The sequence below is a fragment of the Eumetopias jubatus genome, unplaced genomic scaffold (assembly GCF_037043125.1).
Source record: "Eumetopias jubatus isolate StellerSeaLion01/CBP00866 unplaced genomic scaffold, mEumJub1_p1.0 scaffold_4, whole genome shotgun sequence".
Classification (NCBI taxonomy): domain Eukaryota; kingdom Metazoa; phylum Chordata; class Mammalia; order Carnivora; family Otariidae; genus Eumetopias; species Eumetopias jubatus.
The window spans coordinates 79,684,498-79,702,551 of NW_028274810.1; the positions used below are offsets into that span (position 1 = coordinate 79,684,498).

General features: G+C 38.6%; 1 protein-coding gene across 3 annotated transcripts in view; it reads left to right on the forward strand.

Annotated features, from left to right (window-relative positions):
• The window catches only part of CLSPN (claspin), a 72,355-nt gene that overhangs the window by 5,627 nt on the left and 48,674 nt on the right, over positions 1-18,054 (forward strand). The window lies entirely within an intron of this gene.

The following is an 18,054-nucleotide window of genomic DNA, read 5'->3' on the forward strand; positions in this document are numbered from 1 at the left end:
AAAAAAAAGTGGCCCTCTTTTGTATTTTGCAAGCAGGCAGCTTTCTACATATCCATGATCTAGGGCCAGGAATAGAGAGACTTGGCAACTATATTTGATTTTGCCATCTTTACGAGATGGCAAAACTGCTAAGGAGGGCAGGGCATGAGGCTTTGACAAACAAATCAATTAATATGTTTGCTTTTACTTCCAACCTTTGTTTCTACTACACTTTTTAACTGGGACAATTGATTTTTTTTCTTTCTTCTTCAAGATGAAATAAAGGGAATGAATTAGGCAATGAGATAAATCTAATTTGAATTTCAATCCTATAGTGTAATTCTCAAATTTCAATTCTATAGGCCACGTGACATTAAGTCACCTCATCTCTCTAAACCTCAGCTTTCTCATCTGTGAAATGGAGATGACACTGTTTCTTAGGGTTATTGAGATGATCAAAGAAGATGATGAATGGAAAGCACCTAACACTGTGCTTGGCACTTTAAGGGCTCAAAAAATGCCCAATCCCTTTGACTTCTGCCCTAGCCCAGAACAAGCTTTCTTTTTCTATAGGTTGGGGGGAAATAACTGATTTTAGAAAGACCTTTCTAATACCCAGACTTATCCAAAGGGAAGCGTTCTCAGGAAGTAGTGAGCTCCAGGCTCTGAGGGTATTGAAGCAAAGTTTGAAATAATGAAAAAGGCAAGGTCAGATGACTTTTGTGGTTCTTTAGAGTCTATTAAGGTAAAATGAAAATATTCATTGACTTATATGTTACTCAATTTTTTCAGCAACTATTTATTGAATATTTGCCATGTGCCAAATCCTGGGTTAGGTAATGGGGATCCAAGGGTGAGCCAGAGAAGTGGGGTTCCTCTCCTCATGCAGTTCAGTCTTGAAATGAGACTAATAATAAACAGAAAATAAACCAAAAGAATAAGATAAGACCAAGTTTACCAATCATAGAGAACTGTAAAACTCCAGTGCTAGGGGAAAATAGTATATAGAATTCATGGTTTTTTCCCCATGATTCTTTAGTCTTTGAATTTTAATTTTTTTCTCAAAGATTTTATTTACTTATTTGACAGAGATAGACACGAGAGAGGTAACACAAGCAGGGGGAGCGGGAGGGGGAGAAGCAGGCTTCCTGCTAAGCAGGAAGCCTGATGTGGGGCTTGATCCCAGGACCCTGGGATCATGACCTGAGCTGAAGGGAGATGCTTAGTGACTGAGCCACCCAGGCACCCATTTTGTCTTTCCTTTTTCAACCAATTTCTTATTTTATCAACTCTTTTTAAAAAAGATTTTTTAATCTTTTTTATCTAAATATCTATCTATTTAATCTAAAAATGGAAGTTTTTTAAGTTTTTTTAATTTTTACAGTTAAGTTCTATCCTTTCATTGTATTTAATTATATATATATATTGAATTTCAATTCTTTAGTGTAATTCTCTCTCTCTCTCTCTATATATATATATATAAGTTTTTCTTCCTTTACAATTTTGGGATGCAGTTTCTTCTAACAAACAAACCAAAATACATCCAGAATCTAGTGTTTGGCTCTGTAAGTGAAGACACTTGTCTGATCATATGCTCTCTTTTTTGTCTTCTTCTTTTTTTTTTTTTTTTTTTTGGTTGAAGTTTTTCAATTTTCATCTTTACAGTTACATTCTATCCTTTCAATGTATTTAATTTTATTTATATAAATTTTTCTTTCTTTACAATTTTGAGATGTAATTTCCTCTAACAAGCAAACCAAAATACACTCAGGATATAGTGTATTGCTTGCTCTGTTCTGTTCACCTGTCTGTTTATATTCCTTTTTTTTTGTCTTTTAATTTTCAGTTTTACAGTTACATTCTATCCTTTCATTGTATTTAATTTTATTTTTGTACATATACAAGTTTTCTTTTCTTTACAATTTTGGGATCTAGTTTTCTAACAAACAGACCAAAATACACACAGGATCTAGTGTATTGCTCTGTTCTGTTCAACCTGTCTGATTATATTCTCTCTCTCTCTCTCTTTTTAATAGATTTTTATTTATTTATTTGACAGAGAGAGACACAGCGAGAGAGGGAACAGAAGCAGGGGGAGTGGGAGAGGGAGAAGCAGGCTTCCCACAGAACAGGGAGCCCGATGTGGGGCTTGATCCCAGGATCCTGGGATTATGACCCGAGCTGAAGGGCAGACACCCAACGACCCACCCAGGGCCACCCAGGTGCCCCAATTTCTCTCTCTTTTATTTTAAAAAAAGATTTTATATATTCATTTGAGAGAGAGACAGAGAGCACGAGCAGGGGGAGAGGCAGAGGGAGAAGCAAGCAGACTCCCTGCTGACTCAGGATGTGGGGCTCGATCCTAAGAAGAGGTAGAAGCAAGCAGACTCCCTGCTGATGACATGATGTGGGGCTCGATCCTAAGACCTGGAGATCATGACCTGAGCCGAAGGCAGATGCCCAAACATCTGAGCCACCCAACACCCCTATATTCTTTCTTCTTTTAATTTAATTTTTTTTTTCAGTTTCAGGTCTCTTCTGATTTGTTTGGTGTGTATTTCTTTGGGGTTGTTGTTGCTATTTTAGCATTTTGTTCTCTTGTTCATCTATTCTTCTCTTGTCAGAATGATAAGACAGAAAAATTTACCTCAAAAAAGAAAAGAAGAGGCAGTACTGACTGCCAGAGACCTAATCAGTATGGATATAAGTAAGATGTTGGAACTAGAGTTCAGAATAATGACTATAAAGATACTAGCTGGGCTTGAAAAAAAGCATAGAAGACACTAGAGAATCCCTTTCTGAGGAAATAAAAGAACTAAAATCTAATCAAAATCAAGTTGAAATAAAAAAGGCTATTAATGAGATGCAATAAAAAATGGAGGCTCTAACTGCTAGGATAAATGAAGCAGAAGAGAGAATTAGTGATATGGAAGATAAATTGGTGGAGAATAAAAAAGCTGAGAAAAAGAGAGATAAACAACTACTGGATCATGAGGGAAGAATTCGAGAGATAAGTGATACCATAAAGTGAAACAATATTAGAATAATTGGGATCCCAGAAGAAGTGAGAGAGAGAGAGAGAGAGAGGAAGAGGCAGAAGGTATATTGGAGCAAATTATAGCAAAGAAATGTCCTAATCTGGAGAAACAGGCATTCAAGTCCAGGAGGCACAGAGAACTCCCCTCAAAATCAATAAAAATGGGGTCAACACCCTAACATATAATAGTGAAACTTGCAAATCTCAGAGACAAAGAGAAAATCCTGAAAGCTGCTCAGGACAAGAGATCCGTAACCTACAAGAGTAGAAGCATTAGACAGGCAGAGACCTATTCACAGAGACCTGGCAGGGCAGAAAGGACTGGCATGATATATTCAAGGTGTTAATGAGAAAACTATGCAGCCAAGAATACTTTATCCAGCTAGGATGTCATTCAAAATTGAAGGAGAGATAAAAGTCTTCCAGGACAGAAACTAAAAAAATTTGTGATCACTAAATCAGCCCTGCAAGAAATATTAAAAGGGATCCTTTAAGCAAAGAGAGAGCCCAAAAGTAACATAGACCAGAAAGGAAAAGAGACAATACACAGAAACAGTGACTTTACAGATAACACAATGGCACAAATTCATATTTTTCAATAGTTACTCTGAATGTAAATGGACTAAATGCCCCAATCAAAAGACACAGGGTATCAGTTTGGATAAAAAAGCAAGATCCATCGATATGCTGTCAGCAGGAGATTCATTTTAGGCCCAAAGACACCTCCAGATTTAAAGTGAGGGGTTAGAAAACCATTTATCATGCTAATGGACATCAAAAAAAAAAAAAGCTGGTGTGGCAATCCTTATATCAGACCAATTAGATTTTGAATGAGAGACTGTAGTAAGAGATGAGGAAGGACACTATATCATAATTAAAGGGTCTATCCAACAAGAAGATCTAACAATTGTGAATATTTATGCCCCAACATGGGAGCAGCCAGTTATATAAACCAATTAATAACAAAATTAAAGAAACACCAATAATAATACAATAATAGTAGGGGACTTTAACACCCCACTCACTGCAATGGCCAGATCATCTAAGCAGAAGATCAACAAGGAAACAAGGGCTTTGAATAACACACTGGACCAGACGGACTTCACAGATATATTCAGAGCATTCCATCCTAAAGCAACAGAATACACATTCTTCTCAAGTGCACACGGAACATTTTCCAGAATAGATCACATGCTGGGTCACAAATCAGGTCTCAACCATTACCAAAAGATTGGGATCATTCCCTGCATATTTTCGGACCACAATGCTTTGAAACTGGAACTCAATCACAAGAGGAAATTTGGAAAGAACTCAAATACATGAAGGCTAAAGAGCATCCTACTAAAGAATGAATGGGTCAACCAGGAAATTAAAGAAAATTTTTAAAAAATCATGGAAACAAATGAAAATGAAAACACATCTGTTCAAAACCTCTGGGACACATGAGGTACCTGGGTGGCTCAGATGGTTAAACGTCTGTGTTTGGCTCAGGTTCTGACCTCAGGGTCCCGGTATTGAGCCCTGCATCAGGCTCTGTACTCAGTGGGGATTCTGACTGAGATTCTCTCTCTTCCTCTCCCTCTGCCCCTCCCCCACCTGTGCTTGCTCTCTCTCAAATAAATAAATAAATCTTGAAAGAAAGAAAGAAAGAAAAACTAGATCACTAGAGCTGGATGAAATCAACAAAGGAGTGAGAAGAAAAGAAGGCAGAGAATGGAGTCCTGAATCACTTCAACATTTGGAGGTTGGCTTAACAAAAAGCCAGCAAAGGAGACTAGGAAGCATCAGCCAATAAGGTAGAAGGAAATGAGGAGAGTGGTATATTATTGAAGCTATTAGAGAAAGTATTTCAAGAAGGAAGTGGTTAACCATGTTGAAAACTTCATAGAAGTCGATCAAGATGAGAACAACAGAGAAGTGTATTTGGCAAACTAGAGGTCAATGGTAGCTTTGACAAGTGCAACTTCAGTGGAGTGAAGAGGTTAAAAGGTTGGTTGGATCATTATGAAAGGTTAAGAAGCAGAGAAAGCAAATATAGACAACCTTCCCATAAGTTTGAAGACTTATGCAAAGATTATGAGTAGGAGTAAGTGGAATGGTAGCTGAAGAGACATATGCTGTCAAGGGAGAATTTTGTTTATGTGTGTTTTAAGATGAGAGATCCTTAGGCATGTGATTTTGGTGATAGACATGATCTGGTAGAGAAGGAGAAATTGATGGTACAGCAGAGGGAAGGAATTTGATCCTTGGGAAGACACGAGAATGTGGGATAAGAGTGTAGACCCAGGTGAAAAAGCAGTGAATATGGATCCTGATGCAGATCAGAAAAGTTGGTAGACTCTCTCCCTGTCAAAGAAATAAAGAAAAGTTGGTAGATTAGGTGGGAGGAAGATGAATCTGAATGCTTCTACTTTCTCAAATGAATTATAAATTGAAGTCATAGAGTGAAGGGTGATGGAGTATGTTGGAGGTTTGAAGGGAGCAGAAAAGGTCATATTGGACAATGTGGAAACAAAACCATACCAGGGGGAGTATAGCAGCATTACTGGGCAGTATTGAGTCTCATTTAAGGTTTGTAGTCAGAAATTTCAGTTGAGACAGCACAGGTGAGTGATTTTCTCCAGCTATATCCAGCTGCTCAGGTACAGACGTGGACTACCCAGTTAATTGGGTTTAAGAGGATTTGGAGTTCTGTCAGTGAATGTAATGAAAAGAAAGTGACAAGAGAATTATGAATATTTACAATATTGTGATTGCAGTGATGTACCATGGAATCTAGACTGGGAGAGAAAAAAAATGAGAGCATGAGGAGAGTGGGATAATTAGTGAAAAGTGATGATGTTGATGGATTAGGGGACTCCATGAGGTTCTGATTCAACACTAGGAGGTGTATTGATTTCATTCCTTACAGTGGCAGAATAAAGGAGAAAAGTCATACAATTATATCAATAGATGCTGAAAAACCATTCAGTAAAATCCCACACTCCTGTTAACACACACACACGTACACACACACACACACACACACACACACACACACACATGATTATTAGTAAGCTGGGAATAGAAGGAAATTTTCTTTCTTTTTTTTAAGATTTTATTTATTTATTTGACAGAGAGAGACACAGCAAGAGAGGGAACACAAGCAGGGGGAGTGGGAGAGGGAGAAGCAGACTTCTGGTGGAGCAGGGAGCCCAACATGGGGCTTGATCCCAGGACCCCTGGATCATGACCTGAGCTGAAGGCAGACGCTTAACGACTGAGCCACCCAGGCGCCCCTAGAAGGAAATTTTCTAAATGAGTTAATATATGAGGCAATTTCAACAGTAACTATTACAAATATATAGTAACTTCTGCTATTATTATTATCTTTCCATAATGTCATAAAAAGTATCTATCAGAAACCAAAGGCAAACATTGTACTTATGGTAGCGGTTCCACATAAGGGGATGCTCATACTATGATCCCTATAAAGGCAATCATCCAAAGTTAAATGTGTAGATATTATATAAAGATATATTCTATCAAAGTAAATACTTTATATTAAATGCAGGTGCATCCTATTAAGTTGAACATGTTACTATAATATGCACAAATTGTGCTACTCATGCAAGGAGTAAGTGAGAAAGTATTTGGGCAGGTCTTTAGTCTCCGTGAAACTCACCTCAAATAAACTGTTAACAGTTTGTTCTCCTTGTCAGGATATTTCTAGGGGACAAAGGGAAGTCAGCTGCAGAATATCTTTCATGATGTCTTCCTGTCTGTTGAATGAAGCAACTGTAAATCAACAATTTGTTTAGATAATGCATTTATGCTTCTGATAATTGAGAGTCTACCCACCAAATTACCTGTTAAAATAAAAATGGCAAACCCCACTAAGTTAAAGTACAAAAAAAGCATGTCAATGATCATCTGTACTAGTCAACATTGCATTGGAGTACTTAACTACTGCTGAGAGACAAGAAGAGATAAGGTATAAATATTGGGAAAAAAGACACAATACAAGCATTATTTGAAGAAGAAAGATAGTGCCTACAAAATCTAAGTGAACCAACTGAAAAATTATTAGAATGAATGTTAATAAAATAGTTATATATAAAAGTATCATATATAAATCAATAGCTTTCCTATAGACCAGCAATAACTTATTAGAATATGTCACAGAAAAGAATCAATTCACAATTGCTGCAGTGTCTATAAAGAACCAAGAAATAAACTTAGCGAGAAATGTGAATGTCCTATATGAATAAAATCATGAAGTTTTACTCTAAGATATAAAAGAATATCCAAACAAATAAAGACATATGGGAGACCACTTATTTTAAAGATGCTGTTGCTACTCAAACTGATCTTTTTAAAAATAAAATTTGGCAGGTTGACAAAAAAATGTTAGAATAGCCAAAAATGTTGACCAAATAGGAGGAAGGACTTACCCTATCAGATATCAAAATGTGCTATGAGGCTATAATTATTCAAATATAATATTATTAGCCCAAGAATAGATGAACATAAAAAGAATAAAGTGTCCAAGACCATTTTCTTCCCCATCTATCTATTGGAATTTAGTATGAAAAAGATGGCATTTCAAATTAGAGGGGAAAATAATGTCTGTAACAAATGTTGTTGGGACAACTGGCTATCCATTTGGGAAAAATAATATTCTCCAACCATTGCTTACACCATACACAAAAATAATTTCCAGGTTGAATAAAATAGATAAACTTCAAACACAAAGTAATACTAGACACTATAGAATATTTCCAAAGTTGGGGGCATGTAGGCGTCAGACTCTTGGTTTCAGCTCGGATCGTGATCTCAGGGTCTTGGGATTGAGCCCCACGTCAGGCTCCATGCTCAGCACAGAGTCTACTTCTCTTCCTCTCCCTCTGCCCCTTTCCCACTCTCTTTCTCTCTAAAATAAATAAATAAACCTTTAAAAGAAGAGTATTTCCAAATTTTGAGGAATTTGGCATTCTTAAACAAAATACAAAATTTGGAAAACATAAAGAAAAAGACCAACAGATTTAATAACATGAGAAATTAAAACTTCTCACAAAAAACACCATAAAATTAACTATAAAGGTCTCCTACAAAACCGTCAGTATAATACTAACAGTACAGTAGAAAAATTAGCAACTCACAGAAGAAATACAAATGCTAACAAATATGAAAATGTGTGCAATCATTAGCAATCAGAAAAGCAAAGTACAAAAATGAGATATTTTAAAAATTCCTAGCTTCAGGGGTGCCTAGGTGGCTCAGTCAATTAAACGTCTGCCTTAGGCTCAGGTCATGATCTTGGAGTGCTGGGATCCAGCCCCACATTGGGCTCCCTGCTCAGTGGGCAGTCTGCTTCTCCCTCTCCCTCTACTCCTTCCCCACTCATGCTCTCTCTCTCTCTCTCACTCACTCTCTTTCTCAAATAAATAAATAAGTTTTTTATTTTTATTTTTTTAAGATTTTATTTATTTATTTGAGAGAGAGAGAATGAGAGACAGAGAGCACGAGAGGGAAGAGGGTCAGAGGGAGAAGCAGACTCGCTGCTGAGCAGGGAGCCCGATGTGGGACTCGATCCCAGGACTCCAGGATCATGACCTGAGCCGAGGGCAGTCGCTTAACCAACTGAGCCACCCAGGCGCCCAATAAATAAGCTTTAAATAAATAAATAAATAAATAAATAAATAAATAAATAAATAAATAAATAAAATAAATTCCTAGCTTGAAAAATATCTTAAAAATTTATTACAACCAGTTGGTAAGAGTGAGGGAAATTCTATTCTTGAACAATGGTGGTAGGGTTGTAAATTGGGACAGCATTTTTGGAAGGTAGTCAGTGTCTATTAAAAACTTAATTGTGTGTTCCCTCAAACGCTTAATTCCATTCTTGGTCTTTGTTTTGAGAAACTTGAACTTCTGTACACACATACAAGGATGTTTGTTCATTACAGCATTGATTGCAATAGGAAAAAATAGAAACAACCTTAACATTCACCAAAGGGGATTGTTAAAAAGTGGGTTACATTTCTATTACAGAATAATAAGTAACAATTAAACTGTATGAGATACATCCATATGTATTGGCATGGAAGGATCTCTAAAATATATTCTTTTTTTAAAGACTTTATTTATTTATTTGACAGAGAGAGACAGCGAGAGAGGGAACACAAGCAGGGGGAGTGGGAGAGGGAGAAGTAGGCCTCCCACCGAGCAGGGAGCCCGATGTGGGGTTCAATCCCGGGACCCTTATCATGACCTGAGCCGAGGGCAGGTGCTTAACGACTGAGCCACCCAGGCGCCCCTAAAATATGTTCTTAAGGTGAAAAAATACATTTGCAGGATAAGATGTATAATATGATCTTGTTAATATAAAATATAATATGTACTTCTATATGCACAACTATAAATGCACAGAAAAATGTCAGGGATTATATGTACACATAAAATATTAATAGTGGTTACCTCAATGAGGGAATTAGGAGGCAGCTAAAAAGGACTATACATTTTATTCTTTTTTTTAATATTTGAAAAAGATTTTATTGATTTATTTGAGAGAAAGAGAGCATAAGCGAGAGAGAGCATGAGCAGGGGGAGGGGTGGAGGGAGAAGGAGAAGCAGACTCCCCACTGAGCACGCGGGACTTGATCCCAGGACTCCAGAACCATGACCTGAGCTGAAGGCAGACGCTTAACTGACTGAGCCACCCAGGCGCCCCTATATATCTTATTCTATTCATTTTCATAGAATGTTTAAAATAAAGGTAATGTATTCATATAGTATTTGCATAACACTAAAATAAAGAGTAATAAAATGAAAGATAATTATAGACAGTTTGGAACATAAATAGAAACATCCATCCCATCTAAAATCAGAATGGAAATTTTATTAAAGTAGTACACGACCATTGTTTAGATTTCCATACCTCTACATCTCAAGAGTCTTGCTTCCCAAAGGCAACCATTTTCAATTCTTTTGGGTGTTTCTTTGGATATTTACTGCCATATTTTGAGGCAATATGCTTATAATAGTGTTCAATTAATCACTAAAACTATCTAATAACTATTGTGGAAGATGTGAATTTAATACTGTTATTGACACCCCCTTCTCTCCTTCCATTTTCCCAATAGAGTTATATTACATTTTTTGTTTAAATTTTGCCTTATTTTTTACTACAGAATAAAGCATCCAAGACCATTCTCTCTCTCCCTCTCTCCTATCTATCTATGTATCTATCTATTGAAATTTAGTACATGAAAAAGATGGCATTTTAAACTAGAGGGGCTGAGGGATGAGGGAAATAAGGAGAGGTTGGTAAACGTCCAGCCATGAGACGAATAGGTCTAATGTACTAATGTAAAACATGGTGATTAAAGTTGATAACACTGTTATATAATTAAAATTTTCTAATGGAGTGCCTGGGTGGCTCAGTAGGTTGAGTGTCCAACTCTTGATTTCAGCTCAGGTCATGATCTTAAGGTCGTGGGATCAAGCCCCCGGTTGGGCTCTGTGCTAGGCCTGGGCATGGAGCCTGCTTGGGATTCTCTCTCTCCCTCTGCCCCTCCCCACCCCCTCTAAAAAAATAAAATAAAATTTGCTAAGAGAGTAGATCTTAAATGGTCTCTCACACACATGCAAATAACTATGTGAAGTGATGTATCTGTTAATTAAGTAGATGTGGTGGAAATCCTTTCACAGTGTATATATATATATCAAATTACCATGATGTATGCTTTAAATATCTTACAATTGGGATGCCTGGGTGGCTCAGTCAGTTAAGTCTGCCTTCGGCTCAGGTCAGGATCCTGGGATCCTGCGATCAAGTCCAGCCTCAGGCTCCTTGCTCAGTGGGGAGCCTGCTTCTCCCTCTGCCTGCCACTCCCCCTGCTCGTGCTCTCTTTCTCTCTGACAAATAAATAAATAAAATCTTTAAAAATAAATAAATATCTTACAATTTTGTCAATTATATTTCAATAAAGCTAGAGGAGGGGAAGAGAGTCACATTGAGAATTATTTAAAATGAAAAACAAGGTAATTATTAACTCTAACAAGAACAAAAAAGTTAAACAGGAAAGGAAGTATAATCATAGCGGGTGGTAGCTATGGATTCTGGATATGTTTTGAAGACAAAATTTACAGATCAACTGGATATAGGGTATAAAAGAAGGAGAAGCATTAAGTATAATTCCAAGGTTTCAGTGCTGTTCGTACCCCAGATGTCTGCATCTCTGTGCCTGAGGCCTTTCCCAGAAGTGCAAAGGAAAAGCCAGTCTTAACAATTCCTACCTTAGATTGGAAGTGCTGGGAAATTAACCCTGCCCATGGAAAGCTATGTCAACCAGTGATTCTCAGGAACTGGTGTATAAATACCCCAGCTCCTTTGTCCCTCAGATGGGATAATTCTGACACATTCTGTTTTATACCAGTTCCCACAAGATTAAGCTCCAGCCAATCAGTGGTAGCTGACTGAACAACACATCTTCACTGGCCACCTTCTCTTCCATATATCACTTCCCCGCTCTCCTCCTAGTGAATCCTGCTTCTGTAAAACATAAACTATTTGTACTTGAATCCTTATCTCAGAGTCGGCTTTTGGGGAAACTCAAACAAACACACAAGGTTTTCAGCTTGAGCAGCTGGGAAAGACATTTATTAATGTTTATCTATTAATAAATTGACATTTATTAAGATGAGGAAGACTTTGGTGGGTGCAGATTCTTGGGGGGAAGACCAGTAGTACATTTTGAACACATTAGTTTTGAGGTGCCTATTAGAGTACCAAGTGGAGAGGTTGAGTAGACAGAGAGATACACAATCTGGAGTCAAGGAAGAGATTGGTCTAAAGATATATATTTGGGAGTCAACAGTATTTGGATATTATTTAAAGCCAGGAGGCTGGATAATATTACTAAGGGAGTGAGTGTAGATGGAGAAGAAAAGAGATTCTGGGATTGATAGGGCCCTGGGCACTGTAACATTTAAAGATCAAAGAAATGAGGAAGATCCAGCAAAGGACATTGAGAAGAAATGGCCAAAGAGGTAGGAGGAAAAGAAGGGTGTGTGAAATCCCAGAAATGAAGGGAGGCAAGTGTTATATTAGTCCCTTTTAAAAAATATTAGTCCCTTATATTTTGTTTGTTTTAGTCTCCTTCATTTATTTGGGGGGCTTTCCTCAAATGTCTGCTGATCCTTTCTGTCCACTCACATCGAAGAGTCAGGTATTAAAAGGTTGATTTGAATTCTGTGTCTATGTGTGGAGTTTCAGTGACTTTCATAATAGCAGCTACAACTTTAGGTCTCTGAGGCTGTTCAGTCTCTCCAGAGAAAGTTTCCCCATTTTCATGTCTAGGGGGGGATTAACCTAGCTATCAAATAAAGAGACTGGGAGATGGGGTGAGAGTAGACAGAGAAGTGTGTTTTCTCGTTTGCGGTATATAGACTTCCAATGAGTTTCCTTTTTTCTAGTGAGGCACCTCTCCGGTTCAATTGCTCTACAGACTAACCCTCGAGACTCCTGCTGGAGAGGGGCAGGCATCTCACAGGTGCAAGATTGTAGATGGACCTGAAGGGCTAATGGATCATAGAGACTTTCATCCAATCCTTTGTCTTTAATCCATTCTTCTCCCTGGGTCTTTCTTCCTGTGTTTCTGGGTCCTCTCTAGTACTTGAGCTTAGCTGGAGTTCTGTGGCAGGAAATGCCATGCTTCTCATTAGCACCACCTCTGCAGACACTTGGTATGCAGCTTTCTCAGCCCTGCTAATTTTTCCATTTGGCTTTCCATCTTCTTATCCTCTGATGCCTCCTCTCCCACTCTCTTTATCCTTGTGGGTTTATTCTGATTTTATTCACTTGCTGTCATTTTTGTGGGGTTCCAAGAAGGAGAAGAGATAAACATATGTGTTCAAACTACCAGTTCTCCTTCTCAACAACAGTATTTTGAGATCATCAAATGTATAGCAATTTCCTAGGTTCTGGGACCAGAATTTTAGGAGAGATGGGAGTTCTTCCCTAGAGAAGCCACATTCCTTAGAGTTCTTGGTGCCTCTGGTCTTCCAGAGTATCTCTTGTTTTCTTTTTCCCAGAGGCTAGAACTGGACCAGAAGTATTTCTGCCTGGTCCATCCATCTATTTTCCAACTACCTGACTGTGGAGGCATTTCCTACTTGCCAAGGGGCCAACTCAGGTTGACTCCTCCATGTTGTTAAGACTTCTATGTCCATAATAGCCACATGAGAGGAATATGCCCATCTGTATTAAATCCTAAAAGTGATGGTAGTCATAAAAAGGATTCTCCGAGTTATATAGGGAAAATATTTGGGAACTTTGGGCAGAGAGTATGTATATGGAGTAGGTAGGGGTGATTTGGACCACACATTTATATTATTGCCCACATAATATGGGCTTATGCTTAGACTAGTCTTTCTATATCCATTACATCATTCCATTTTGTTTAATGGTGGTGGAAGGAATTAGCATTTATTTAGTGCCTACTGCATACCAGTCAGTGAGTTAGGGGTCTGAGCACATACCACTTCATATAATCATTATTTCATTTGGGGGAAATTGAATCTGAGAAAAAGGAAGTAACTTCCCTGCAGTTACACAGCTGATAAATGGGAGGGCCAGTACTGGAATGAGGCTCTCTCTCTGATGCCAGTGCCCAGGCTTGTTTCCTCTGACTCTTGCCTCACCTGGACTATAGCAACAATCTCCTCATTGGTATTCCTATCTCCAGCATTTCTCTTCTCAGCCCATTCTCTGGGCTATAGCAAGCTGAACTTCCTGAAACACATGGGGTCTACCTTGACTTAACATTGGTTGGCTTCTCTTTGGTAATGTGGGTCCAAATTGTTTGGTATTTAATGGTGGCAAGAATCAGTTTGTTATGTGATTTTAGGCAAATCATCTTCTGTTGCATACTGATCCAAGCCAATTTGCTCATTTATTAATTATATTCTATTAATAAACTATTAACTATTGAGTGGGGTTTTTGGGGGGGTTGTTTTTATTGCAAGGGTGAGGGGCAGCTATCAGTAGCCTTCAACAGGAAGAGATGTGTCACATGTTCCTTCCTCAAACCTTACCACCAAGTGGTGTGTTACAATGAAAGCAAGTCTCATACTGAAATCTGCCACATGCTCAAATATTTATTAACAAGCAGGCAAAACCAGTCATACAACTTGTTAGCTCAATGAAGTCTTAGCTCCTGATCTTTTTAGACACTTTGCCTAGCACTTGGCATGAAAGGTTTATTTTAGGTAAATAAGAAAATATTCTAGCAGCAGGATTTATCTGACATGCTAGTCAGAATCAGGTAACACAATCCTCCACTAAATGGGAAGAAAAGAACTGCATAGGTCCTAGCCCATAACATCTCTCTAAAGGAAGCTTGTTGTTGGGCACACTAGATTCTTATATCTTGGTTAGGCAAGGGATGCTTGTACAATATAATACTTCTACCCAAATCACATATCTTGACACCACTCATTTCACCCATGAGAAACTATATCTAACATCTAACCATATTCAACAGTTTTCTAATGCTGATTGGAGACCGAGATAGTGAAGTTCTTATAACTGCTACTGGAATGTAGACGATTGACTAGCATTCTCAGATACTAACTAATCACTCCTAAAGTATATTTCTTATTAGGGTACTTCAATGTTAACTAATAGCTTTACACTTTAATAGGTTTACACTAAAGCTAGTTAATATACATGTATGTCAAACTTTCTAGTCTGAAATATTTTAACACTTATTAACATATAATATATCATATTCTATATTCTTTATTATTGTATTTAATATAAGTAAATTACAACATAATACCTCTTTTACGGCTCATTTTATTTACGTGAGGAGATAGGATGAACTGACTTCTAAAGTTTCTTCCATGATTCTTTTTTTTTTAAAGATTTTATTTATTTATTTGACAGAGAGAGAGAGAGAGATCACAAGTAGGCAGACAGGCAGGCAGAGGGAGAGGGAGAAGCAGGCTCTCTGCTGAGCACAGAGCCCAATGCGGGGCTCAATCCCAGGACGCTGGGATCATGACCTGAGCCGACTGAGCCACCCAGGTGCCTCTCCCATGATTCTTTTTTTTTTTTTTTAAGATTTTATTTATTTATTTGAGAGAGAGAGAGCAGCGAGAGAGGGAACATAAGCAGGGGGAGTGGGAGAGGGAGAAGCAGGCTTCCTGCAGAGCAGGGAGCCTGACGCGGGGCTTGATCCCAGGACCCTGGGACCATGACCTGAGCCAAAGGCAGACGCTTAATGACTGAGCCACCCAGGCACCCCCCCCTTCCATGATTCTATAAATGGAATTTAAGGCAGTTGTAAGAATCTGGGTTAGGATCATGAAAAGACTTTACTGATAGTTGGTAGAGGGTCATCAGCATGAAAACCTCTTTTCTAGAACTCTCTCAGATTTTCTTCAAAGGATTTATTTTTCTGGGGTGCCTGGGTGGCTCAGTCGGTTAAGCACCCGACTCTTGATTTCAGCTCAGTTCATGATCTCAGGGTCGGGAGATCAAGCCCCGAATCATCCATGCCCAGTGTGGAGCCTGCTTAAGATTCTCTTTCTCCCTGTCCTCTGTCCCTCATCCCCCTTCGCCCTCTCTCTCTTTCAAAAAAAAAAAAAAAGAGAGAGAGAGAGAAAGAAAGAAAGAAAACAACCCCCCAAAACCAAAGGATTTATTTTTCTAAAATAGCAGCTCTTCTCCTTATCCCCCAACCACACCTGTGGTCCTCTAACCCTCCCTTTTTAATAAACTTTTTAAAACTGGGCGCCTGGGTGGCTCAGTCGGTTAAGCGACTGCCTTCGGCTCAGGTCATGATCCTGGAGTCCTGGGATCCAGTCCCACATTGGGCTCCCTGCTCAGCGGGGAGTCTGCTTCTCCCTCTGACCCTCTTCCCTCTCATGCTCTCTGTCTCTCATTCTCTCTCTCTCAAATAAATAAATAAAATCTTTAAAAAAAACTTTTAAAAACTGAGTTTTAAAAAAACAGTTTTAACTGACATATAACAGTATATTTGTTTCAGGTGTACAGTGTTATGATTCAATATTTGTATACAGTTGACCCTTGAACAACATGAGTTTAACTGTGTGGGTCCACCTATATGTGCATTTTTTACAGTAGAGTGTTGTAAATGTATTATCTCTTACGATTTTCTTAATAACATTGTCTTTTCTTTAGCTTTATTGTAAGAATACAGTACCTACAGGCTCTGTACTCAGCGCAGAGTCTGCTTGAGATTCTCTCCCTCTGCCCCTCCCCCAGCTCTCTCTCTCTCTCTCTCTCTCTCTCAAATAAATAAATTAATTAAATCTTAAAAAAAAGAATACAACACATTATACATACAACATACAAAATATGTGTTAATGTACTGTTTATGTTATTGATAAGGCTTCTGGTCAACAGTTAAGTTTTTGGGATGGCTGGGTAGCTCGGTCGTTAAGCGTCTGCCTTCGGCTCAGGTCATGATTTCAGGGTCCTGGGATCAAGCCCCGCATCAGGCTCCCTGCTCAGCAGGAAGCCTGCTTCTCCCTCTCCCACTCTCCCTGCTTGCATTTCTGCTCTCGCTATCTCTCTCTCTGTCAAATAAATAAATAAAATCTTAAAAAAAAACAGTTAAGTATTTATGGAACACATAAATAAATAAAATCTTAAAAAAAAAGTTAAGTTTTTGAAGTCATATGTGGATTTTCAAATGCATGGGGAGGTCAGCACCCCTAACCCCCCACATTATTCAAGGGGCAATTGTATATTTTGAACTGATCACCACAATCTGTCACCATGCATGTTACAATTTTTTTCTTGTGATGAGAGCTTTTAAGATCTACTCTCAGCAACTTTCAATTATGCAATATAGTATTATTAACTACACTCACTCTGATGCACATTATATCCCCAAGACTTATTCATTTTATAACTGGAAGTTTGTACCTTTTTTAAAAAGATTTTATTTATTTATTTGTCAGAGAGAGAGCGCGCACAAGCAGGGGGAACAGCAGGCAGAGGGAGAAGCAGGCTCCCAGCCGAGCAGGGAGCCCGAAGTGGGACTCAATCCCAGGACCCTGGGATCATGACCTGAGTTGAAGGCAAACGCTTAACTGACTGAGCCACCCAGGCATCCCATGAAGTTTCTACTTTTTGACTCCCTTCACCCATTTCACACACTCTTCACTCCCCCGCCCCCACCTTGGACAAATACCAATCTGTTCCCTGTACCCATGAGATCTATGAATTTGTTTTTTAGATTCCACATAAAAGTGAGATCATATGGTATTTGTTCTTCTCTTTTTTCATTTAGCATAATGCCCCGAAGATCTACCCATGTTGTTGCAAATGGCAACATTTCATTTTTTTTATGGCCAAATAATGTTCCTGTGTGTGTGTGTGTGTGTATCACATTTTTAAAAATCCATTCATCCATCAGTGGAAAGTTAGTCTGTTTCTATGTCTTGGTTATTCTTTTTTTTTTAAAGATTTATTTATTTATTTATTTGACAGAGAGAGACACACAATGAGAGAGGGAACACAAACAGGGGGAGTGGGAGAGGGAGAAGCAGGCCTCCCACGGAGCAGGGAGCCCGATGACGCGGGGCTTGATCCCAGGAGCCTGGGATCATGACCTGACCCGAAGGCAGACGCTTAACCCACTGAGCCACCCAGGCGCCCCTGTCTTGGCTATTCTAAATAATGCTACAATGAACCTGGGGGTGCATATATCTTTTCAAGTTAGTGTTTTCATTTTCTTCAAATAAATACCCAGAAGTGGAATTGCTGGATCATATGCTAGTTCTATTTTTAATTTTTTGAGGAAGTGGCTGCACCAACAGTGTACAATTTCCCTTTACTCCACATCCTCACAAACACTGGTTATTTTCTTGTCTTTCCGGTGATAGCCATTTTAACAGGTGTGAGGTGATATCTCATCGTGGTTTTGATTTGCATTTCCCTGATGATGAGTGATGTTGAGCACCTTTTCATGTACCTGTTGGCCATCTGTATGTCTTCTTTGGAAGAATGTCAATTCAGA